This window comes from Bubalus kerabau, chromosome 10 (genome assembly GCF_029407905.1).
Source record: "Bubalus kerabau isolate K-KA32 ecotype Philippines breed swamp buffalo chromosome 10, PCC_UOA_SB_1v2, whole genome shotgun sequence".
NCBI classification, from domain to species: domain Eukaryota; kingdom Metazoa; phylum Chordata; class Mammalia; order Artiodactyla; family Bovidae; genus Bubalus; species Bubalus kerabau.
In genome coordinates this window covers 24,984,890-24,998,274 of record NC_073633.1, presented here as the reverse complement: position 1 = coordinate 24,998,274, position 13,385 = coordinate 24,984,890, and positions in this window count along the sequence as shown.

Below are 13,385 nucleotides of genomic sequence, written 5' to 3'. Positions count from 1 at the left end.
TGCTAAGTGAAATAAGCCAGCCACAAAAAAGACAAATATTGTATGATTATACTGTTATGACCTACCTAGAATAATCAGTTCATAGAGACAGAAAGGAGAATGGTGGCTGCCAGGGGCTAAGGGGAGAAGGCCATGAGGAGTTACTGTTCGATTGGTACAGAGTTTTAGTTTAGGAAGATGAAAATTTCTGAAGGATAGTGGTGGTAGTTATACAACAACGTGAATGTACTTAATGCCACTGAACTGTACATTTAAAAATGATTGAAGTGGTAGATTTTATGTTATGTATATTACACCACAAAAAGACCTGCTAAAAATGTGATTCCATATATTAGCTACGGAGATATGAAGATTTCTATTAACATTTTGTTATTTGGTTTGAACGTTAAATTTTACTAGGGAGAAACATTAAACTTTCAGTTCAGTTCAGTCGCTCAGTCATGTCCGACTCTTTGTGACCCCATGAATCGCAGCACACCAGGCCTCCCTGTCCATCACCATCTCCCAGAGTTCACTCAAACTCACGTCCATCGAGTCGGTGATGTCAGCCAGCCATCTCATCCTCTATCGTCCCCTTCTCCTACTGGCCCCAATCCCTCCCAGCATCAGGGTCTTTTCCAATGAGTCAACTCTTTGCATGAGGTGGCCAAAGTACTGGAGTTTCAGCCTCAGCATCAGTCCTTCCAATGAATACCCAGGACTGGTCTCCTTTAGGATGGACTGGTTGGATCTCCTTGCAGTCCAAGGGACTCGCAAGAGTCTTCTCCAACACCACAGTTCAAAAGCATCAATTCTTCAGCGCTCAGCCTTCTTCACAGTCCAACTCTCACATCCATACAGGACCACTGGAAAAACCATGGCCTTGATTAGACGGACCTTTGTTGGCAAAGTAATATCTCTGCTTTTTAATATTCTATCTAGGTTGGTCATAATTTAGTTCCTCTTCACTTTCTGCCATAAGGGTGGGGTCATCTGCATATCTGAGGTTATTGATATTTCTCCCGGCAATCTTGATTCCAGCCTGTGCTTCTTCCAGCCCAGCGTTTCTCATAATGTACTCTGCATATAAGTTAAATAAGCAGGGTGACAATATACAGCCTTGACGTACACCTTTTCCCATTTGGAACCAGTCTGTTGTTCCATGTCTAGTTCTAACTGTTGCTTCCTGACCTGCATGTAGGTTTCTCAAGAGGCAGGTCAGGTGGTCTGGTATTCCCATCTCTTTCAGAATTTTCCATAGTTTATTGTGATCTATACAGTCAAAGGCTTTGGCATAGTCAATAAAGCAGAAATAGATATTTTTCTGGAGCTCTCTTGCTTTTTCGATGATCCAGCAGATGGTGGCAATTTGATCTCTGGTTCCTCTGCCTTTTCTAAAACCAGCTTGAACGTCTGGAAGTTCACGGTTTACGTATTGTTGAAGCCTGGCTTGGAGAATTTTGAGGATTACTTTACTAGCGTGTGAGATGAGTGCAATTGTGTGGTAGTTTGAGCATTCTTTGGCATTGCCTTTCTTTGGGATTGGAATGAACACTGACCTTTTCCAGTCCTGTGGCCACTGCTGAGTTTTCCAAATTTGCTGGCATATTGAGTGCAGCACTTTCACAGCATCATCTTTCAGGATTTGGAATAGCTCAACTGGAATTCTATCACCTCCACTAGCTTTGTTCATAGTGATGCTTTCTAAGGCCCACTTGACTTCACATTCCAGGATGTCTGGCTCTAGGTAAGTGATCACACCATCGTGATTATCTGGGTCGTGAAGCTCTTTTTTGTACAGTTCTTCTGTGTATTCTTGCCACCTCTTCTTAATATCTTCTGCTTCTGTTAGGTCCATACCATTTCTGTCCTTAATTGTGCCCATCTTTGCATGAAATATTCCCTTGGTATCTCTAATTTTCTTGAAGAGATCTCTAGTCTTTCCCATTCTGTTTTCCTCTATTTCTTTGCATTGATCGCTGAGGAAGGCTTTCTTATCTCTTCTTGCTATTTTTTGGAACTCTGCATTCAGATGCTTATATCTTTCCTTTTCTCCTTTGCTTTTCGCTTCTCTTCTTTTCACAGCTATTTGTAAGGCATCCCCAGACAGCCATTTTGCTTTTTTGCATTTCTTTTCCATGGGGATGGTCTTGATCCCTGTCTCCTGTACAATGTCACGAACCTCATTCCATAGTTCATCAGGCACTCTATCTATCAGATCTAGGCCCTTAAATCTGTTCCTCACTTCCTCTGTATAATCATAAGGGATTTGATTTAGGTCATACCTGAATGGTCTAGTGGATTTTCCTACTTTCTTCAATTTAAGTCTGAATTTGGCAATAAGGAGTTCATGATCTGAGCCACAGTCAGCGCCCGGTCTTGTTTTTGCTGAGTGTATAGAGCTTCTCCGTCTTGGCTGCAAAGAATATAATCAATCTGATTTCAGTGTTGACCATTTGGTGATGTCCATGTGTAGAGTCTTCTCTTGTGTTGTTGGAAGAGGGTGTTTGCTATGACCAGTGCGTTCCCTTGGCAAAACTCTATTCGCCTTTGCCCTGCTTCATTCCGTATTCCAAGACCAAATTTGCCTGTTACTCCAGGTGTTTCTTGACTTCCTACTTTTGCATTCCAGTCCCCTATAATGAAAAGGACATCTTTTTGGGGTGTTAGTTCTAAAAAGTCTTGTAGGTCTTCATAGAACCATTCAACTTCAGCTTCTTCAGCGTTACTAGTTAGGGCATAGGCTTGGATCACCGTGATATTGAATGGTTTGCCTTGGAAATGAACAGAGATCATTTGGTCGTTTTTGAGATTGCATCCAAGTACTGCATTTTGGACTCTTTTGTTGACCATGATGGCTACTCCATTTCTTCTAAGAGATTCTTGCCCACAGTAGTAGATATAATGGTCATCTGAGTTAAATTCACACATTAAATTTTACTGGGAAGAAACATTAAACTATAGATATATATAAATATTTAAATGTACAAATAGAAAAATGTTTAAAGTGATGGATGGTAGGTTTTCAGGTGCTTTTATGTTCTTATATTTTATATTCATGTTTTTCTATGTATTTTTAAATTTTTATTTCTTTACTTGGCTGTCCAGGGTCTTAGTTGGTGGCACACAGGATCTTCACTGAGTCATGCAGGCTCAATAGTTATAGCCTGTGGGCTTAGATCTCCAAGACATGTGGGATCTTAGTTCTCTGACCAGGTATTGAACCTTTATTCCTTGCATTGCAAGGCAGATTCTTAACCACTGGACCACCAGAAAAGTCCCGCTTATCTGTATTTTCTAACTCTCCTAAAGTGAATTTGATGGACTGCAAGGAGATCAAACCAGTCAATCCTAATATTGAATCCTAATATTGAAATCAACCCTGAATATTCATTGGAAAGACTGATGCTGAGACTGAAGCTCCAATACTTTGGCCACCTGATGTGAAGAGCCAACTCATTAGAAAAGACCCTGATGTTGGGAAAGAATGAAGGCAGGAGGAAAAGGGGACGACAGAGGACGAGATAGTTGGATGGCCTCATTGACTCATTGGGCATGAATTTGAGCAAGCCCTGGGGGATGGTAAAGGACAGGGAAGCCTGGTGTGCTGCAGTTCATGGGGTTGCAAACTGAGTGACTGAACAACAACACAAAAGTCAATTTATGAAAGTTACTTGGTAGGGCTACATCTCAGCCTCCCTTTCCCCCCAGGACTGGAGGTGCAGCAGCTTCCCTCTCCCACCTATCACTACCCTGACCTGGAAATCTATTCTGCTGCTTCCTCTTAACTTTTGCAGCTATCCATCTGCTCGTGTCACATTTAATACCTGATTGAAGTTGACCCTTGGTGTTCCAGTGAGGAATTTTCGACAGACAAAACCTGGGAGAAGTGATTCCAGCAGAGAGGATGTCATGAGCAAAAGTGCAAACTTTACAGTGTGAACTTTGGGAAAGACAAGGGGTCCAGACTGGTTAAGTCGCCTTTCCCCACCATAAGTCATTATTATCATCATTATCATCAACAATGATAAAAAGCTAGTCTTTTTTACATTTAATGGTTTACAAAGTCCTTTCACAGAATGTCATCACGATTCTGAGAGGTCAGATCTATTGTCAAATTTTGTAGATGAAGAAATTTTTTATCTCTCTCTCTCTCTTTTTTTTTTTTTTTTTTTTTTTGGTCTGGATGTGAAGAGCAAACATAAAACAAGAACCTCTGTTACTGTGGCAGGGGAGGTCCTCCCCTCGCTGGCACACGGCTGCTTCTGCTTCTCAGGGGAAATCTCATCTCTGCTCCCAGCTGCTGAAAAATACCCTCCCCAGCGAGGAAAAGGGTACAACTATGGGCAAATTAACTGTCACTTTGGGAGACTGAGCTGCATTCTACTTAGAAAAGTCACAAACCAACCCACCCCCACCCCCCATCCAGGGAGCATAGAAGAGTTATGGAGAAAACGTTCTGCTTGGAGGGGAATCTATGGTATTGTGATCTAACAAGAAATAGTTGCTCTTTGGCCCCATTCTTGGCACAGAGCTCCTAAGACACTGGGAATTTCCAGTGTTGAGAGAGGAATGTTGCTACATTGATGAAGTGACTTTTGGAAAACCCTTAGGTACCAAAGGGATGCGGGCTGGTTGCCAGAGGGACCAACCTTGTGATTAGAGGGCTGGAACCTTTGGTACCTGATCCATCTTCAAACTCTGGATCAGAGAGAGGGGCTGGAGATTAAATCAGTGGCAATGAGTTCATCAATCATGCCTATGTAATGAAGCCTCCACAAACCCTGAAAGGATGAATTTGGAGAGCTTCCAGGTTGGCAAACACATTGATTTTCTGGGAGAGTGGCACCTGGAGAGGGCACGGAAGCTTTGTGCCCTTTCCCCCGTACCGCACCATATGCATCTCTTCCATCGGTCTGTTCCTGAGTTAAATCCTTTTCTAATAAACCAGAGATCTAGTAAGCACAATCTTTCTTTGTGTTCTGCATTGCTCTAGTCAATTAATTGACACCAAGACAAGGTTTGATGGAAACTTCGATCTATTGCCTGTTGGCTAGAAACCCAGGTGATAACCTGGAGTTGAGACTTCTATCTGAAGTTGGGGGAGGGGCAGACTTGTAGGACAGCCCTTCACTACCTTGTGGGATCTGATGCTCTCTCCAGGTAGTGTCAGGGTTGAGTTGAATTGTAGGACACCCTGCTGGTGTCCCAGAATTCCTTGGTGCTGTGGGACACCTGCCCCTTCCTGACACACATTGGAATTGGGTCCAGAACCTTTAGGATCCCTACTGAGGTGGCCCCTGCTTCTCTCTGCTTTTGGATCCATTTTGGAGGGAAACCTTTTCAGTGCCTGGGGCATGCTCTTCTCCTTTAGTGTTCCAAGGAGGACAAAAGCCTCTTTTCACTTGTTTTCCTCAGCAAAGTGGAGAGACCGATGCTTTCACAAAGAGCTACTCTGTCTAGGGCCACCTGCCTCAGCAAATGGAATCTCTGCTCACCATTGGCTCTTCACAGAGTGGGTTTGGCAGAACCTAAGCTGTCTGCACCTTCAAGGCAAGGGAAATTGGAAGGGTAGCTTCTTTCTATTCTACCTTAGCATGAAGGGACTAAAAAGATTTTGAACAACCATCAATGACAAGTGTCCATATATGCTGTTCCTTAGTTGCTAAGTCATGTGTGACTCTTTTGTGACACCATGGACCCCATGGCTCCTCTGTCCATAGGATTTCCCGGGCAAGAAGACTGGAGTGAGTTGCCATTTCCTTCTCCAGGGGATCTTCCCAACCCAGGGATTGAACCTGCATCTCCTGCATTGGCAGGTGGATTCTTCACCACTGAGCCACCAGGGGAGCCTGTCCATACACAGACAATCATGATTCACCTTCCAATATCAATGTGGAGTCCTTCTCTGTTTGCTTTCTGTGTCTAATTAATGTTGATGATTTAATTTCTGTGCTCTCCTAGCCTCTGTCATCCCAGTAAGGCAGCTTTCCCAGCTGAATGTTCTGCTATCTCTCTCTTATAGGGAGTTAACTATAATCTAGTGGTCAAAGGTCCAGGCTCTGAGGTTAGGCTACCTGGAACTTAATTCTGCCTCTGCAAGTTACTAGCTGTTTAATATTTAACAAGTTACTCAGTTTCTCTGCACTTCAATTAATTATACTATCGACTGGACTGGGTGACTGAGAAGATGAAATGAAATAACACAGGAAAGAATACAGCCCATTTCCAGGTCCATGTTGTGTGCTTAATAAGTGATAGACACTAATACAATCAGTATCATTGTGTTTTCAATCTGAGGAACATTGCTAATTCACTATTTGTAGAGCAGAGAAAAATGATTTCACCGCTGCTCAGTGAAATAGCTAGCTTTTACTTCTGGTAAATTCCCAGCCCCGCCCTTTCCTCCCAGGGCCCCTTTAATGACTCACCCCTCAGGTATTCTCACTCCTCTCTCCCAGACAAGTGTCCAGAGGGAGCAGTTGAGGAAGTCAGTTGTGACCCTGCCTGTGATCTAGAGGAGGACTTGAATCCCGGGTCGCAAGCTTCTCAACTGTCAGGTTGCCTAAGGTTGAGGAGCTCACGTGGTTGACCCAAAGATGGGCTTTGGGCCCCAAGCAGCTGCTTTTGGTGCCCCCCGCCACACAGTCTCAGGCCCCCTTTGATCTGAGCTGCACCCACGGTGGATCTGCCCCCCACCCCCTTCAAACGGCCTCCATCCTGCCAGGGCCCCATCCAAAAGGCCTGTCTCAATTTTTCTTTCTCAGTTGACAGAATTGTGGTGAGAGGAGAGGAGAGTTAATCCCTTGGGGACAACCCTCATGGTGGAGGACATGGGTCAGTGCCCTGGTCTCCTGTCTTTCAAAGGGTCAATTCTCTTTTTTCTTTTCTGTTTATGGATCCATTGACTGTAGCCCACCACACTCCTCTGTCCATGGAAATTCCCAGGCAAGAATACTGGAATGGGTGGCCATTTCCTTCTCCAGAGGATCTTCCCGACCCAGGGATTGAACCCATGTCTCATGTGTCTCCTGCATTGCAGGCAGAATCTTTTACCGCGGAGCCATTGGGGAAGGCCCTTATCATCTAAAAAATTAATAAATAAATAAACTTATTGTTTTGCTGTGCTGGGTCTTTGTTGCTGCTCCGGCTTCTCTCTAGTTGCGGTCTGTGGGCTTCTCAATGTGGTGGCTTCTCTTGTTGCGGAGCATGGGCTCTGGGTGCGCATGCTCAGTAGTTCCAGGCACGAGGGCTATGTAGGTGAGGCTTCAGGCTCTCAAGCATAGGCCCAATAGTTGTGGCTCAGGGCTTAGTTGCTCTGTGGCATGTGGGATCTTCCTGGATCATGGATAGACCTGTGTCTCCTGCATTGGCAGGCAGACCCTCCACCACTGAGTCACCAGGAAAGCCCCAAAGGGTCAATTCTGAGTTATGCCCTATTACTCTTAGAGGGCCTCTGACAGGACTGAGTTCCACAACAGTAGCTAGCTCAACAGATGCCTTTTGGGGGCATCATCTCCTTCCCTGACTCACATTTTCTGCTCCATCCCTCTGACCCTTGGGACCACCCTCCGGAAGTCTCATGTTCTGGCCTCAGACTGTGTTTTCAGGGGAACACAATCCAAGCCCTCTGCCATGTTTCCTCCTCATTGTTTATCCTCTGGATGTCTTTGTGTCTAGGATCCCTCCCTGTCTAGAAGGAAAGAGGGCAAAAGTGGGAACAGAAATGAATCTAACTCCTTCAGAGATGGGAAATCATGTATTTATGTACCTACAGCTTTCTCATCTGTTATCTCACTCAAATTTTAGCAACAAACCTGTGAGGCAGATTATTATTAGCCCCATTTTATGGATGAAGAAAATGAGAAGCTGTGAGCATTTAAGTAACCAGTCTAAGGTCATACAAAAACTTTAAAAAACCAGGTCTATGCTCTTTCATCCATGGGGTCGAAAAGAATCAGACACTGAGCAACTGAACTGAACTGATGCTCTTTCAGCTGCTGTCTTTTATGGATGAGATCCTCTGAAAGAGTCCTCTGGAAGCTGGACTTTGAATCAATCAAGTGAGTTTATCAGTTTTTCTTTCTTTTTTATTTCATCCTATGGCATGTGGGATCTTAGTTTCCTGACCAAGGATTGAACCCATGTCTCCTGCACTGGAAGCTCAGAGTCTTAACCACTGGACCATCAGGGAAGTTCCTATCAACTTTTTTAAGTTAAATATTTTAACAGCATTATTTAAGTAGAGTTGACATTCAATACATTGCCCATATTTAAGGTGTACAATGTAATGAGTTTTGACATATTTATGTGCCAGTGAAACCATCAGCACAATTAAGATAGTGAACATATGTATCACATCTGAAACTTCCCTGTACCCCCTTTTAATCTTTCCCTCTGCCTTTCTATGCTATTTTCCCTTTCTTGGCAACCACTAATCTGCTTTCTGTCACTTTAGATTGGTTTGCCTTTTCTATTTTACATTAATATAAATGGGATCACAGAGCATGTGTTCTTTTTTTATCTGATCTCTTTCACTTAATGTGATTATTTTGAGATTCACCTATGCTGTTATGTGTATAAACAGTTTCGGGCTTCCCAGGTGGCACTAGTGGGAAAGAACTCACCTGCCAATGCAGGAGACCTAAGAGACACAGGTTTGATCCCTACACTGGGAAGATTCCCCTAGAGGTGGGCATGGTAACCCACTCCAGTTTTCTTGCCTGGAGAATCCCATGGATTGAGGAGCCTGGTAGGCTACAGTCCAAAGGGTCACAACGGATTGGGCATGACTGAAGTGAAGCATGCATGCATAGTTTATTCCTTTTTATTGCTGAGTAGCATTCTGTTGTGCCACAATTTCTTCATCAGTTCATCTGTTCATGGACAATGCTTTTTGGCTCTTACAAATGTACATGTCATGTACAAGTCTTTGTATAGGCCTATGTTTTCAGTTCTCTCAGGTGAATATCTAGGAGTGGAATGTTCAGTCACATGATAGGTATATTTAACTTTTGAAGAAACTTCTAAACATCTTGTCAGTGTGGTTGTATCACTTTACACTCCTACCAGTGATGCGTGAGCCTGCGCTCACAGGGGATTGTCCACCACAGAGAGTCCCAAACAGACCTACACCAAGACATATTACAATAAAAGTTGCAAAAATTAAAAGTAAAGAGAAGATCCTAAAGGCAGCAAGGAAAAGAAAAAGGTTTAATAGCAAGGTAACCCTCATACTGTCAGCTGATTTCTCTACAGAAACACTGCAGGGCAGAAGGGAGTGGCAAAATATATTCAAAAGTCTTAAAAGGGAAAAATCTACACCCTAGAATACTCTACCCAGTAAGATTATCATTTATAATAGGAGAAATAAGTAATTTCACAGATGAGCAAAAACTAAAGAATACAGCAATACTAAACTTATCCTAAAAGAAATATCAAAAGGTCTTTTCTATATAGAAAAGAAGCAAGAAGATATAGGAAGAAATAAATCATAATTGGAAAGTAAATCACTTAAATTAGCCAGTATAGAGATCAAAGGGGATAAACACCTATTTGTGAAAGTGATGATTAAAAAAAGGAACAGCAAAAGGTTAAACAGGAAAATGTGAAAAAAAAAAAAGGACATCAAAATCATAAAATGTGGGGAAAGAGAATAAGAACATGCAGATTCTTCTTTTTTTTTTTTTTTTCAGAATGTGTTTGAGCCTCAAACAAGCAAAAACTAAAAGACTATAGCAATACTAAAGGCTGTATCAGCCTAAAGCAAACACATATAGGAAAGGGTTAACATACTTGAAAAACAGGGCAGCCACAAATAAAAAACATACAATAGATTCACAAATGCCAAAAAGAAGAGAAAACAAGCATGAAATAAAAGGAAATTATCAAACCACAAAAAGAAAAAGAAACAAAAGACGAAACAAAGAAAATCTACACCCTAGAATACTCTACCCAGTAAGATTATCATTTATAATAGGAGAAATAAGTAATTTCTCAGATGAGCAAAAACTAAAGAATACAGCAATACTAAACTTATCCTAAAAGAAATATCAAAAGGTCTTTTCTATATAGAAAAGAGGCAAGAAGATATAGGAAGAAATAAATCATAATTGGAAAGTAAATCATTTAAATTAGCCAGTATAGAGATCAAATGGGAAAAACACCTATTTGTGAAAGTGATTAAAAAAGGAACAGCAAAAGGTTAAACAGGAAAATGTGAAAAAAAAAAAGGACAGCAAAATCATAAAATGTGGGGAAAGAGAATAAGAACATGCAGATTCTTCTTTTTTTTTTCAGAATGTGTTTGAGCCTCAAACAAGCAAAAACTAAAAGACTATAGCAATACTAAAGGCTGTATCAGCCTAAAGCAAACACATATAGGAAGGGGTTAACATACTTGAAAAACAGGGCAGCCACAAATAAAAAACATACAATAGATTCACAAATGCCAAAAAGAAGAGAAAATAAGCATGAAATAAAAGGAAATTATCAAACCACAAAAAGAAAAAGAAGCAAAAGACGAAACAAAGAATCAACTGGAAAACAAAGTTTAAAATGACAATAAATACAGATGTATCAACAATTATCTTAAATTCAATGGACGGAATGCTCCAATCAAAAGACATGGAGTGGCAGACTGGATTAAAATTAAAAAAACACGAACCTACCATATGCTGTCTACAGGAGGCACACCTTTGGGCAAAGGACACACATAAGATGAAGTGGGGGAATGGGAAAAGATATTTCATGCAAATGAAAGTGACAGGAAAGTGGTAGTTATAATACTCACACGAGACAAAATAGACTTTAAAGCAAAAGCTATAAAGAAAGATAAAGAAGGACAATATATAATGATAAAAGGACCAATCAAGAAGAGGATTTTATTAATACACTCATCGAAATAGGAGCACCCAAGTACACACACAAATGCTAACAGACATAAAGGGAGAAATTGATGGGAATACAGTAGTAGAAGATTTTAACATTAAAGGACACATTTTCTAAACAGAAAATCAATGAGGCAACAGAGATCCTAAATGATACAATAGAACAGTTAGACTTAATTGATGTTTTCAGGACATTACACCCCCATGCCCACCCCCGAAATCACGTTCTTCTCAAGTCCACATGGAACATTCTCTAGGACTGACCACATACTAGGGCACAAAACTAACGTCAATAAATTTAAGAGCATAGAAACTATTTCAAGCATCTTCTCTGACCACAATGGACTAAAACTAGAAATCAACCACAAGAAGAGAAAGGACAAAAAGCCCAATTACATGAAGACTAAACAACATGCTACTAAAAAACCAAAGGATTAACAAGGAAATTTAAAAATACCTTGAGACAAATGACAATCAAAATGCATACAAAATATATGAGATGTAGCAAAAGCAGTTCTTAGAGGGAACTTCGTAGTGATACAGGCCTTCCTTAAAAAAAAAAAAACAACAAGAAAAATCTCAAGTAAACAACCTAACCTACCACCTAAAAGAATTATAAAAAGAAGAAAAAACAAGACCTAAAGTCAGCAGAAGGAAGGAAATAATAAAAATCAGGGAGGAAATAAATAAAATAGAGATAAAAAAACAATAGAAAAAATGAATAAAATCAAGAGCTGGTTCTTTGAAAGGGTAAACAAAACTGACAAACCTCTGGCCAGACTCAACAAGGATAAAGGAGAGAGAACCAAAATAAATAAAATAAGAAATGAAAAAGGAGAAATTGCAACTGGTACGACAGAAATTAAAACAAACAAACAAAAAAGAACAATTATATGCCAACAAATTTGACAACCTAGAAGAAATGGACAGCTTTCTAGAAACATACAGTCCAACCAAAACTGAATCAAGGAGAAACAGATAATTTGAACAGACTAATCACTAGAAGAGAAGTAGAATCTGGAACTTAAAAACTCCCTACAGGGACTTCCCTGATGGTCCATTGGTTGAGTCCATGCTTCCAATGCAGGGGCTGTGAGTGTGATCCCTGGTGGGGGTACTAAGATCCTATATGCCATCTGGCACAGCCAAAAAACAAAAAACATACATACAATTACAAACAAAAGTCCAGGACCAGATGACTTCACAGGTGAATTCTACCAAACATACAAAGAAGACCTTATACTGATTCTTCTCAAACTCTCCCAAAAGATTGAAGAGTTGGGAATACTTCCAAAGACATTCTATGAAGCCACTCTCACACTGATAACCAAAATCAGATACTATCAAAACAGAAAATTGCAGGCCTATATCTTTGACAAATACAGATGCAAAAATTCTTAACAAAATATTACCAGACTCCAACAATACATAAAAAAGATCATATACTACGACCAAGAGAGATTCAACTCAAGTTTATAAGTGAAGAAAGCAAAAGTGAAAGTCGCTCAGTTGTGTCCAACTCTGTGACCCCAAGGACTATACAGTCCATGGAATTCTCCAGGCCAGAATACTGGAGTGGGTAGCCATTCCCTTCTCCAGGGTATCTTCCTAACCCAGGGATCAAACCCAGGTCTCCCACATTGCAGGCAGATTCTTTACCAGCTGAGCCACCCGGGAAGCCCCAAGTTCATAAGTATTCTCCTTTTCTCTTAGTTCTGCTGTCTCTCCTGTTAAAATGTTCCTCTTTTGCTTAAGTTATAGGGAGCCATGTTCTGTTGCTTCCAACCAACCATCTCTTATGGATAGAATTGTTTTGTTACATTGCCTGAATTATTGGTTGTTGTTAAACTTTTTTATTAGTTTATAACTTTCACCTTTATAGTTTATCTCCCAATTACATAATATGTAACTGGAAGGAACCACTAAGTATCAGGGTGGTTTGTTACACAGCATTTGCTCAGGCTTGAGGTCTAGGATCTAGGTGATGAGATCTAGGCCCTTGTGCCTGAGCTTGGTGCTGTAATGGGATGAGACTTTAAGATCTTATGGGGAGAGAATGAATGTGGGAGGAATGTGGATTGTTATGACCAGATGGTGACAGATTTAATTTTGTAAAGAAGACCATGTATATGTTTTTACTGCATTCTACATGCTCTTCTTCCAATATAACTGATACTTCTTCTACCCAGAGGTGGGGGGTTTATGTTCTCATCCCTTGATTCTGGCCAGGGGCTTGTGACTCAGGACTAGGACGTGGGCTTCCCTAGTGGCTCAGTGGTAAAGAATCTACTTGCCAATGCAGGAGACATGGGTTCAGTCCTAATCCCTGATCTGGGAAGATCCCACATGCCACAAAGCGACTAAGCCCATGTGCCACAACTGTTAAGCCTGTGCTCTAGAGCGTGGGAGCCTCAACTACTGAGCCCACATGTCAAAACTGAGGTATAGAACAGTCTTATGGACCCTGTGGGAGAGGGAGAGGGTGGGAAGATTTGGGAGAATGGCATTGAAACATGT